General features: G+C 48.7%; 1 pseudogene; it reads left to right on the top strand.

The window, feature by feature from the left end:
* The first annotated feature begins 3445 nt into the window (after positions 1-3445).
* Positions 3446-7486, top strand: LOC119378573 (uncharacterized; annotated as a pseudogene).
* Positions 7487-12929: the final 5443 nt, after the last annotated feature.

Genomic DNA, 12929 nt, shown 5'->3' with positions numbered 1-12929 from the left:
AACCGGATGAGGCCAGTCGATAAACTGGGACTGCAAATCAGGGAAGCATAGACAAAATCATCAAAAAAAAACGAGAAAAAAACAGGACAAACATGTCGCAAATAATCTGAGGCCAAGCCCCGATCGAGAAACATTAGTGGTGAAGTTGTTTCCTTTTAATTGCCAGCGGTAGTGGTGTTTTCCACGAACAAGGCGTCAACTGTATAGAGCCAGTTTTGGCTCTATACCCTATGCTGGCTCTGTATAGATACAGTACAGTGTATAGAGCCAGTAAAACTGTATAGAGACTGTACTGTTCACACATATCTTAGTACAGGCTAGAATTCCAAATATAGCCTTTTGAGTTCTGAGGTTACAGGAATTTCAGCTTTAATCAAGTTCCTCATCCCCCTCCTTTTTTTTATGCAGGAAAATGTCACTTGTCGTCAGTCTTGTATAACATATGGGCTTGTAATTTCGTCGTTCGATTAGTTGGTATTCCGCCATCGGTAACGCTTGATACATGACTTCGAAGCACGCGCACTATCTTTTCATGCGTAGCCGCCTGCCTTTCCTTCTCTATTATTTCTTCTTCTTGTTAACGTTAGCACAACTGTTGCTCGTTTTACCATTTGATTAATATTTTTATTAACCAAGTAATTATTCCACAAAAATTAAGTCGGAGGCGAAAAAAAATGAGATGACAGAACACCGTATATGTCTATACCAGCGTAAAGCTGTACCTGTTTTATTTTTTTTTTCTTTATTAGCATGGCTAACTTCAGTTTGAACAGCCTGACCTTTTGCGATTAACTTCATTAATTGTTACAGTTAAATTGACTTTTCTCAGTTGCTTGTACTAAGAGAGTACACACAATTCCCCTACGAAACACTGCAGATGCAGTGCTTCCACAGGCAATGAAACTTAGCCTTTCACTATTGCTCTTTTTTTTTTCAATTTTTCACGCGAAGCTTTTTATGAGTTACAAATTTTGGTGGCGGCGGCGACGGCGGTGTTGTACGCGACGAAAACCCCGCACCAACGAGTGTACGGAAATTCGGCCCGCGAAAGTCCTCCGGGTATGCGCCGTTTCCCTATGATTGACGCTCTCCCGATCGTGGGCTCGTCGGCGATCACCCGTTTCTGATATGGAAATGTTATCTTTTATCGAGGTCACATGTCATTTAACGTTGCCACAATTCATTGTTACCCGGATACGAACGCGTGGCCGTCGTTGCTGCCTGTAGCAACTGAAGTGTCACGCTTCTAAGCACGTGGATGAAGATCCCATTCCCGCCATGCGCAGTGCGATAGAAAGAAAAAAATAGTAGTAGGCCAGGCACACACACGCGCGAAGCTTTGCTTGCCCCTATTTTCCCGGTGGGAGGGGCTTCTGAACTTTTGTCCTCTGCCGCCTGTGGCTTGGAGTGTCTTTCACGAAGAGCTTTGCTTACCGAATCGGAATGGCAGACAGTGCTGCCTGTGCTCACTGTGGCAGCGAAGAAACCACTGCGCACGTCCTGTGTCATTGTCCTCACTACAGCTCCCAAAGACAACAGCTCTCAGCAACGCTAGCACACGTCGACGAGCAGCCGCTTTCTGAACAATCAATTTTGGAGTGCCGGAACGTTCGAGCTTCCAACCAGAAAGCGACGAAGGCGCTTCTGAAGTTTCTCCGCTCAACAGACCTCGCTAAACCACTATGATGCTCCCGTGCTTGTGTGTGTGTGTGTGTGTGCGCATTTTTTTTTTTCTTTTTTTACTCCTTTTTCCTTCCTTACCTTTCTATCTCCCCTTACCCCTTCCCCAGTTCAGGGTAGCAAAACGAAAAACTTCTGGTTAACCTCCCTGCCTTTCACTTAACCTTTTTCTCTCTCTCTCTCTCTGTTCCTCCCCCCCCCCTTCTTTTTCTTTTTTTTTTGAGGGAGAAAGTTGCAGGAATGGAGGAGGGATCGCCCGGAAGCTGTAAATTCTACTTCGATTCAAGATAAGCAGGGACAAAGTTTGAAAGCACGGGTTTCATTTTCGAGCACGGACGCTTCTATCTACGCAAGTTGCGAAACAGTCGCACTGCACTATCTGGCTACACAACGGTACGGGGATATTCCAAGCTTGCAAACATAAAGAGAAAACAGTGCCAGGGCCGTACACATGTGATTGCCGAAGTGCACCGATAATAGCTCACGTGAACCTACTGCGCATGCAACAGTTGGCTTCGATTTTGGAGTGTTTCCACTGAACGGCCTTCATATTGTGCCTGGATGTGAAGAGCTCATGCGTGACGCCCTTCGGCGCGAGGCGCGTGATGCAGCTTCGAACGCACGCGAACAAGCCAAAATAAAAAAAAAAAATGAATGAATAAATAAATAAATAAATAAATAAAAGACGCCGAAGCACTCCGTACAGATGGTTAACCACTGGAGCTGAAACGTGCTGCCCCGGTGTTTATCACGAGCTGCATGGGACCTATCTGTCTTCTGTTGTAGCTTTTGATTTCCCTATCACCACATTTAAGAGACGCGTGCTTCAAACTTTGCGTTTGGTGACGTTGGCTTATAGGATATTAAGAATGCCTAAAGAAATTTATGAGTAGCGATTCATACTGCGGCGGTTGTCATCCCTAGCTACATGCTGACAAAACCTGAAGTGAAACTGCAAGCGCGAATACCCTTCTATGTAGCGTATGCTAGCATTGTTTCTTCGTTATAGTTTCCGCGCACTCACGGACCGCCAAAATTTCCCATCTCCTATATAGACATGTAGACATATACAGTTTCGCTATAAAAAGGGAGGCTCGTGTGCTTTAACTGATAGCGAATAAGAGCGACACATTGTACTCTTACGAGTGGCCGTTAGCCTTCATAATCGTTCGCTCTCTCGCCTGGCAAAGACGATCACGCTTCTCTTCATGTCGCTGCCGCAACGGAGGATATGTCTGCAATAATAACCCGTTCAGATGAAATCGCGTGTCACGTGCTCCAACGCAAACGCATACAGAGCTAAGTTCCCCTTCCGCCCCCCCCCCTAAAAAAAAATAAAAAGAAAAGCAGAAAAAAGGAGAAAAAAAGAAAGGTTTAATGTTTATTTGGACTACAAATTTCAAGCAGTGACCGAGCCACTGTCTTGATTGTCTATGAAGTGAAAACATGAGTTTTTAACGCGTGTGACTATAAGACCGTCACGGCATTTACTTGCGAAAATCTAAACGCGCGTCTTAGAACAACACGGTAATGGGCAGTCACCCTTGTTTTCCTGCATACTGGTTCATCGATTGGCTTCCTTCTTTTTTCTCTCTTTTTTTTTTTTTGCACGACCGATATTGATGTTGGTGACATACGTGACCAAGAGTGCTGACTAGGGGCGTAGTAGGGTTCCATTTCAGGAAGGAGTAGACGGGGTCCAACTGCCCACAGATATGTGCGTGTGCGTATAAACTGTGAAATTTTTGGTAGGCTCGTCTTGGTTTGAACCCCCATGGCAACGCCTGTATAGTGTTGACGCAGATGTAGGACGTATTACGAAGCTGTAGATTATGCCATGCGAGAAGTTCGCCTCCTCATCCTTCCGACGAAGCCGCATAAGAAACTCACGACGACACCTCGTTTGTGTGTGCATGAGAACGGGCAAGCTTACCGACCCTCTAATGACATGGTCGTCCGGTCCGGACAGTCGCTTCTCCTTTCCAGCATTACACGTGCTTCAATAGGCTTATCACCACGCAGACAAGTTGCGTCTGTCTTCTACCGTTTAATTTTTTCCTGTTGCTGTCGGAGCGTGTCTGTTACAAGGCACGCGCGAGAACCATTGGCCGAGTGCCGGAAGAACGTGAGGGCACGCTTCACCCGATCCAAGTTGTGGGCCCGGGGATGCGAAACAAAACGACACAAAAGACGAACATTTCGTCTCTCTTTCGCGCGTGCGCGCGGCGGCGCGCCTCATCGCGTGCGGGCGATTAATCGCGCCTGCGTGACGAGGTCGCTTCTGGGAAAGTGCGCGCGACGCGACGCTTATCTAGTGGCCGGCGAGGAAAACCGCTCCGAGCACCATGCGACGCGTCTCCCTGCTCCTGCTGCTCTGGCTCGTCGCCGACGACGCTGTCCCTGCGCAAGAGCACGGTGAGCCGCAAAACCGCCGTTCTCTGTTACGTGAACTAGAAGAGTGTGCGAGTTCCACGAAGCCGTGAACTATATTTCGAGGTGAAGAGGGCGACGCGTGGGTGATTGCGCGCGCGATCCGACGTGAGTCGTCTGATGACATAGGCGGCCGCGCTAAAAGGACGTTCCTGAAAGTTACAGCAGACTCCAGCAGGTTTCGGCACAGTGCGAGTGGTCGTAAAAGTCAAAATGGTCAAAACAGATATTTTCCAGGGGCAACGCGACGTCGTAACATGCGTCTCAACTTACGAGTCGAAAGATGCGGTGTACGATAACGGGGGCACTGTCAGCTAAAGAAGAAGAAAAAGAAAATAAACGCAGCAATGAAAGAGAGAGGGGGAGAGCAAGAAAGGTCAATGAAACGAAACAAAACAGACATCGCCATGATGTCAGCAGTATCGGCAAATACTCATTCAATTAACCTCATTCGATCTCAATCATTTCTTTAGCCTTTTGTTTTGCTTAATTTCGTCAACATAGTTTCTTTCTGCTTCTTTTAATAGGATAATTTTGGTGCACGGCAGTTCTTGATGACGATCACAGTTACGAGACAGCAAACAAAATGACTTTTTTAGCAAATTTAAATACCGGCAATAAGCCATGCCTGGCGCGCACCAAACGCCGCCACAATCATGCTCTGCTGTCGCCCCATTAGATCGCTGCCGATCGAAAGGTACCATGCATCGTGCGGATTCCATTACGTCCATCTTCGCTTCTCACAGCGCGTGCATGGTTTATTAATAATGCGATGCGTTTAAGGGCAAAAACGCGCCTCCAGCTCAAGAATTTGATTCATATGCTTATATACATAAGGTGCGCCTAGATGACGTGGCAACCAGCCTTCCCTGCACACTATATCGAGGAAACTGCAGCACTGTTATAACTGCATGCAAGCGAAGACCGCTAACTGGCAGCGTTCTGCAGGCCGATCGCTCCAGTACGAACCACCGCGCCTCGCAGGCAACGCGTGATTCGATTCCTAATCGCAAACCTTCCAGGAAAAAACGTTACGGAAACCGTACACTGCACGGCTGCCTATAAATTCCGGAGCGCATAGAAAACGTGCGAGCGTATAAAAAACACGTTCTATGTGCAGAGCAGGAAACTGAAGACGCCGACATAATTGGCGATTTCATTGCATTAAAACGTGCGGCGCATTCAGCGAGATACGGACTCGGCGTTGCACATTCGTGCACGCTTGTTGCACGCTTCGATGTGTATCTCTGGAATTAAAGAGCGGTAACCCCATGCTTCGAGTGGTCCGAAATCTATTTCTCATCCATTGCAATGGGTGTCTTCGGGCATTAAGTGGCTGTGTATATGTCGGAATGCCGACGTTAACGGAAAAGAACAGCAAATGTGTCACGATGTTTTCGAGCAAATGTAGCGGTGTCGTTGACAGTAACCGTAAAACTGTTTTTTTCAGGGGCAGTATCTCAGACGAAGGCGCGATATGTGTCTGGCGAGGTGCCAAGGACGCTGGAAATATACGGCTGGCGAAATCTTTCTTCTTCTTTTGCATTATTGCCCATGTCCCAAATTCCCAACTTTCTCAGCACGATTTTACAGTCGCAAGTAGAACATAACTTGTGCACTATTGGCCCCTCGTGTATTCTGCGCATTATGTTCTTTATGGACTGTGTTTCCTCATATTAATTTACATATTTCTTTGGCTTAGGATACTTTTTCACATGTCCTGAATTTTCGTTGTCATTTTCGTCATGTGACATTGGTGCTCTATGGTTAACCTTCGTCTTCTGTTAGTTATATGGTAGGATGGGGAAAATTGCGGTCTGGTATATTATAGCTGAAGGTATGACGCTGTCATCGTGACACGAACGTTCATTTACCTGCAGGAGAGCGGCGCACATGGGGAGTCTACCTAACAGCCTGCGTCGAAGAAGCAAGATGGCAAATACCGACTGCTGGAGCTAACTGGTACGGCCTGCCGTCGCACCTTCAGGACGTCGCTACCGTGCACCTCTTCAACACCGACCCGCACGTGGCGGCGCAAAACGTCAGATTCAATCCTCTCGAGTCGTACCGGACGACGGGCCGGGACGGACGACGCACCACGTCGGTGGTCTTCCCCGCTACAACTGGACCAGCCTGACGACGGACGATTGCCTGGGCTTCTGGGCCGTCCTCTCGACTCTCGAGAGTCCCGTGGCCTCGACGTCCTGCCTGAGGGCGCGACCTCGCTGGATGCGACAGCACTGCCGCGAGCTGGGCCACCTGCGCTTCGTCGACCTTTTCGTGCCGGGCACGCACAACTCCGCCATGTACGACACGTCATCGCCGGACCACGTGACCATCTTCGACCACTTCTTGCTCAACCAGGAGGAGACCATATTGAACCAGCTTCTGTACGGCATCCGCTCGCTCGACCTGCGCGTCCAGGAGAGCCGCGGCGAGTTCTGGATCACCCACGACCTCATCAAGGGACAGCTCACCGTTCGCGACGTGCTCGAGGCAGGTGCGCCAGTTCGTCCAGGAGACCGGGGAGCCCGTGCTTCTGGATTTTCACCGCTTCACGACGGGGTTCCGCAAGCGGGACCCGAACCCGCACGAGAATCACGTCCGCCTCGTGCAGCTCATCACCGAAGAACTGAGAGGACTGCTGCTGTTCCGCAACGCAACGAGGGTTCCGCTTGCCGACATCCTGGACGGCTGCCGTGACGGGGCGACCCAGGGTCCCAAGGTGCTGCTGTGCTACAACCACCCGTACCACGGGCCCGGAGTCGAGCACGTCGGCCAGGGCGTCAAGCACCTTTGGGCGAACACGAACGACCTGTCGACGCTGCAAAGCTTCCTCGACGAAAAAGTGTGCGAGCCGACGTTCGATACGCCCACGTCCGCCATGGCGCAGACGACGGCGCAGCTGCCTTTTCTCAAGAGCAACCGCAAGATGGCGCAGGAGGTGAACGCTCAAGTGACGCGCTGGTTCAGGGAAACCTGGTGGCGCTGCGCGAACCTCGTGGCCACCGATTTCTTTCTCGGCACTGACATGATAAACGTCGCCGTAGAGTCAAACTTACGTAGGGTTAGCAATAGTTGACGAGTACGCACCGCTCAGTATACGTTAGGTGACCGAGAGAGCGATTCGCGTGTCGGTTTTCTAATTGCGCGTGGGCAGCAGTTTCATGCAAAATATTAGTTGGATATACCATGGCCACCAACACTTAAGAGGAATCCTCTCTTTAGCAATTCAGTGCTTTTTCACATCAAGGCCCACATACTAGTCTTTCCGAAACAGATATCGGCCTGAGATCCCGTTGATTTTTATTTAGTGTTGAAGTTTTGCTATTGTTATACCTTGAACGCCAAAGAGGTGTTGTATGTGACAGCACGGTTTACCACGGAGCGCACGTGATGATAATCGACCTTCCATAACAAGAAGCTTTAAAGAAAGGAAAATTTAAGCGAAGATGGTACAGGCTTTTATAAGGCAATGACTGACATTTTGTATATAAAGCGCACAAGATAGATCCACTGCGCAAGGTGCAAATGAATTCAGTATAGTCATTGCCATCTTCAAATAAAACTTTATGAGCAGTTCTTTGTCTTTTCTTATATAAGAGTATTTCTTTATTATTCTTTATAAAGTGGCAAGTAGGGCAGTTCGGACACTATTCTTCGGTTCGTTAATCTATACGTAGTTTGAAAGGTTGCCAGTCGTGGGCTCCTCCTCAAACTATATAATCGTTGTTCAGAAATTAATCGATAATATACGGGAGGCGAAACGAAGGCATTCGAACAATTGGTGTTTACGCGTGTGATTCCCAAACTCGTAGTCCTGCGCAGGGCTGCGTCGGTCTGCGCAGTTTTCGGACTTTTGAGGTGCGGTCTTTCTATATACCGGTGCGTCGTCCATAATACCCTTCGGCGTCAGCGAGGTATTCGGTTGGAAGGTTGCCACCAGCGCCCTTCCTGCCTCAACACATGTGAACGCAAGGCGCAACGTAGGCATTGCACAACCGACACTAAACGGCTGATACTGATTTATTACGACAGCGCATGTGTTGGCGCGCGAGCCTCCCGGGAAAGGTTTGGGCGATGTCAATGAGGAAGCAGCATGCACGAGAGGGAGCTCCATAGGAGCTACGAAACACTTGCCGGCACATTTCTGCACCCATGCCAAAGTGCGGGAACGGGAAGGATAAAGAAAGGCTGCAGAAAGAAAGAGGATAGGAGTGATCTTTTAAAGGAAACGTGGTAAACAAATTTTTTGAACAAGGAAAGTTTTTGTTTTGTACTTTTCTGCGTTTTCACGTTCTTCTACCATACCCGATGTTTTTTTTTTTTTTGTTTTTTTCCCTGTGTATAAGGTCTGTATTCGACTCCGGTGCGATCAGTTGACTGCACAGTGTCGACCGCTGTGAACACAAGCGTGCGCAGGTGGTCTCCATTATTAGGCGTCAAGTTAGAGTTACTGTATACGTTCCCCGCAGGGAGCATATATAGTAAGTCTAGGTCAAAGGTCAAGCTTCACCGCAGAGTTGCAGTGAAGAGTTGCGCATAGGTTGAGGTAGCAGAGTTGCGCATAGGTCTGGCTAGCGACCAGAGCTATGCGGTGAAGTCGCAGTCGGTTTTTGCAGGGGACATCCCCTACCGCGTCACGATTAGTATGCCTGGCGTGTCGAAGACCGGCGATAAACATTGACTATCGATGACTAGTGTTAATTCAGTTCGCAGCAGCAGCGGCGTTGAGAAATGTAAAAATTGGTCCGAGCGTCAGCTTCTTCGCAGGGCATGGTTCATGGTTGCTAGCGGCGTTTGGAAGACAGATGCGCAACTACCTAAAGGTAACTCGGGGAGGGGGGCGGGGGGGGGGGGGGGTTGAAACGACCTCTTCCCCTGTCCCCCTCACCTTTCACTATATGTACATAGATGTCACTGGTATAGCCAGGGGGAGGCGAGGGGGGTCAAACCCCACCGAAAATTTTTAATTTTGCATGTGTATCTATACACGCACACATGAACATACATAAAGAGTGGTTTACCCCACCCCCCACTCCCGAAAAAAGTTGATAGCTACGCCTCTGATCGCTATTCATTTTCTAGCTTGCTTATCTTTACTGCCTTACTGTAAGGTCCTCAGATATGGTTCTTGCCTTGCTCATGAACACCGCAATGCCCCTATAGCTGCTAATATGCCTACGTTACTGTACTGACTAGCCATTGGGCACGAAAAGAAATGCGACACCATTTCTTAAAGCACGATTTCAATCAGTTTTAAGTGATTTCGTTTCACAATAAAAAGCATAAAATAAAGTTTAAGAAATGCCGATGCTGACGAAGCCTATTCCGCTTAGCGGCATGCTGCCATTCCATTGGTCGCTGCGCCTCGTCGTGGCCACAACTGGAAGTGGTCCCTGCCTCAACAAGAAAATAATTAAGCCATGTCACGGATTCCTCAGAGATATAGTTGGTGAGCAAAGCGGCAATCTGCATGCAAGATTTCCTTGCGTCATGTGCCAGAAACCGGGAAGCACTGGGAATAAGCGAAAGTATCTTAGTGCAACCAGGAATAGAGACGTGGTGCACCTTCGTACAAAAAAAAAAAAAATGCAACAGCCTCTCTTTGTCCGTTTTCTATGCCCTTCCTCGTTCTGTTTTCTTTTTTTCCTCATGTGGCAATGTGTGCACTGTACAAATTGGCATTCTCCCGAACAACAGAGGTAGACAAACAGTTCAGTCCACTGTCGAGGCAAGCACCTACCAGTGCATTGTTGTAATTTGGAGCGTGTGTGTTGCGCCATACGGAAGTGTACAGATAAGAGCGCAAGGAAGTATTGGACGCTATTGACAAAGTGAAATCAGTACAGCACGACATTAGGCTAGATACCGTACCGATATGTGTCGCCATGGGTGTGCGCAGGGTTCTCCATTAGAAGACGCCAAGTATCGCGGCAGAGCCCCCCTCCGCCTCCGTTGATCGAGTTCGAAAGAAAACGACCACCGCAATGGATGCAAAAAAAAAAAAAAAAGAAAACGAAGCGATGACATGCTTCTTACAAAGTCCTGGCATTGGTCCTCGGCTTTCCGGGGATAAAGATGGGAAGTAAACAGTTCGTGGAGTGCAACATTAGGGGTCCTTGGTCGCCATTATCATAAAAAAAAAACATGCGTAGCCATAAGGCCACGCTTTAAAAAATTCGGCAGATCCCACGTACCGTGGGAATCGACGTTATGCGAAGCATGGGCGGGAAAGTAATTGTGGCGTAATTTTTCCCATTGAGCGAAGTATGACGGAATGACGCTAGCGAAATGTGCAAACAAAATACGCATACATATGTTGAAGAGTGGCACATGTGTTATATAACCAGTTGTTTACAGTTGCGCAACGATGCCAACAGCAACACGGGTATTATCAACATCAGACGCAGTAAGCTGATATGTAATGCTTATATTTTTCAATACTGGATAGCACGAATCCAAACAGGACAAAGAAGGAACACAGATGCACAAGACAGGCGCTTCTCTCAAATAAGCTTTATTCAGAAAAATTTCTCTTGATATATTCACAGCCGAGTGGCACGCGTAGGTGCACTGCACGTACTTACATTACAGTCACAGTTGCAGTTATTGCAGTTCTTATGCTTGTACTTGACCGTCATGACACAACGACGCACGTTTCACGAACTCTTGTGCATGGCTGGAAGGGGTTCTTTTGACAGTTCTTGAACATGGTCATCATCACCCTGATCAGTGAGCACCAGCAGCTGGTCATGACTTGTTATCGAATCCGTTCGTGATCGCGGCTACGAGTTGTCTAAGTGCAGTGAAGTGCAAGGTATAGTACAGCTGGTGGAAATCGTGGACGCCTTTTACGAAGAAATGATCTATGATGCTTCCTGTGTTGGACCTGGCAAGGAGGTCTTGTGTTGGCCTGTTCACATCCAAGCCGTCTTGCATGCAGTGTAAAAACCAGGCGTTATTGGGTTTTGATAAATCAATGTTTAAGTCACCGGTAATGATGAGGGGCACGGTCCCCTCGGCAGAGTTATTGTAGGAAGCATTGAACCCGGGCCCGGTCGGCCGGTTTTTGCGTGCTCTGGTTTCAGATCCGTCACTATGTTTGAGACCGCCGGGGTGGTGTAGCGGTTATGGTGCTCGGCTGCTGAGCCGAAGGTCGCGGGTTCGATCCCGGCCGCGGCGGTTGCATTTCGATGGAGGCGAAATGATAAAGGCCTGTGTACTGTGCGGTGTCAGTGCACTTTAAAGAACACTGGCAAATGCTGGATAAACACTCGCTAAAGAACACAGGAACAATAGTGAAAGTTTCCGGAGTCCTCCACTACGGCGACTCTCATAATTATATTTGGGATGTAAATCGCAACAATTCTTATCATTATCACTTTCCTCGCGTGTCAAGGAGGAGGAGAGGGAGAGAAAGGAAAGGCAGGGATGTTAACCAGTCAAGAAGGACCGGTATGCTACCCTACACTGAGGGAAGGGATGGGGGAGATATAAAGAGAGAGAGAGAGAAGCAGAGCACGCACGCACAATGAGTCACACACATCTCACAGTCATGCTAACGTCGTTAGTCTATAGCCGACGGTGCAGGTCTGATGTCTTCAAGAAGTTGAGCACTGCCTTCGTCGCCTTCACCCGCGATGACCTCTCAGGACGACATTCCAGAATGGTTTCTGCCGTCATCGGTCTGGGATCTATGCGAGCAAGAGCGACTGCGAGGGATTTTCTCTGCGCATTGTAGCGAGGACAGTCGCAGAAGACGTGCTGTAGTGTCTCCTCGCTACCACAACTGTCACAAAACGGGTTGTCAGCCATTTGGATTCGAAAGGAGAATGACTTTGTGAAAGCCACTCTTAGTTATAAACGGCAAAGCAGGGTGGCATCATTTCGGCGTAGTCCCGTAGGTGTCTGAAGACGCAAATTGGTCGGGCAGTGGCGGTGGTGGTTGTGCAGTCTGCTTGCTGTATTACAAGTGGAGGAAGTCATTTCTTGTGCAGCCACTCGAAGTTGGCTAGCAGCATCGGTCCTTGACAGGGGTATCGTCTCGATCCTGTCACCTTGAAGAGCTGATCGGGCAGCATTGTCGGCGTGTTCATTGCCTATCAGGCCGCAGTGACTTGGCAACCACTGAAATGTCACGTGGTGTCCTTTCTCTAACGAAGTATGGAGGAGATATCTAACCTCGAAGACCAACTGCTCGTATGGTCCGTGTCGCAGGGCTGATAGCAAAGATTGCAGGGCTGCCTTCGAATCGCAGAAGATTGACCATCGTTGAGGCTGTTCGCGGTTGATTACACAAAGTGCAGCGCGAAGAGCGGCAAGTTCTGCTGCTGTCGATGTCGTTGGGTGGTCTGTCTTGAAACTGACGCTAATAGCTTTCGCTGGGACGACCACTGCTCCGGACGAACACTGGAGGGTAGTTGACCCATCGGTATAAACATGCACATGATCAGCGTACTTCTCGTGTAAAAGAATCAGAGATAGCTGTTTCAGCACTGGAGATGAGAGCTCAGATTTTTTTCTGATTCCCGGCACGTTGAGGTGCACTTCAGGTTTAATGAAGCACGAAGGAGGTATCGCTGGCTTAGATGCGGGGCTGAAGCCTGACGGAAGGTGGGCAGAATGGTCCGCAATCGTTGCACAATGCGATGCCCGTGGTCTTTCTGAAGGCAATGTTGCAAGGTGGTGGCAATGGGCCCGGGAAAAATGCCTAATATGAGATCTCAAGGCTTCAACCGCAATGTGCGTTTGCATAGGTTGGTCCCGTGCGATGAAAATAGTCGCTTCTGTCGACGCGCATTTTGGCAAGCCAAGCC

The sequence above is a fragment of the Rhipicephalus sanguineus genome, unplaced genomic scaffold (genome assembly GCF_013339695.2).
Source record: "Rhipicephalus sanguineus isolate Rsan-2018 unplaced genomic scaffold, BIME_Rsan_1.4 Seq8805, whole genome shotgun sequence".
Lineage (NCBI taxonomy): Eukaryota > Metazoa > Arthropoda > Arachnida > Ixodida > Ixodidae > Rhipicephalus > Rhipicephalus sanguineus.
This window is presented reverse-complemented; position numbering and strand designations above follow the sequence as displayed.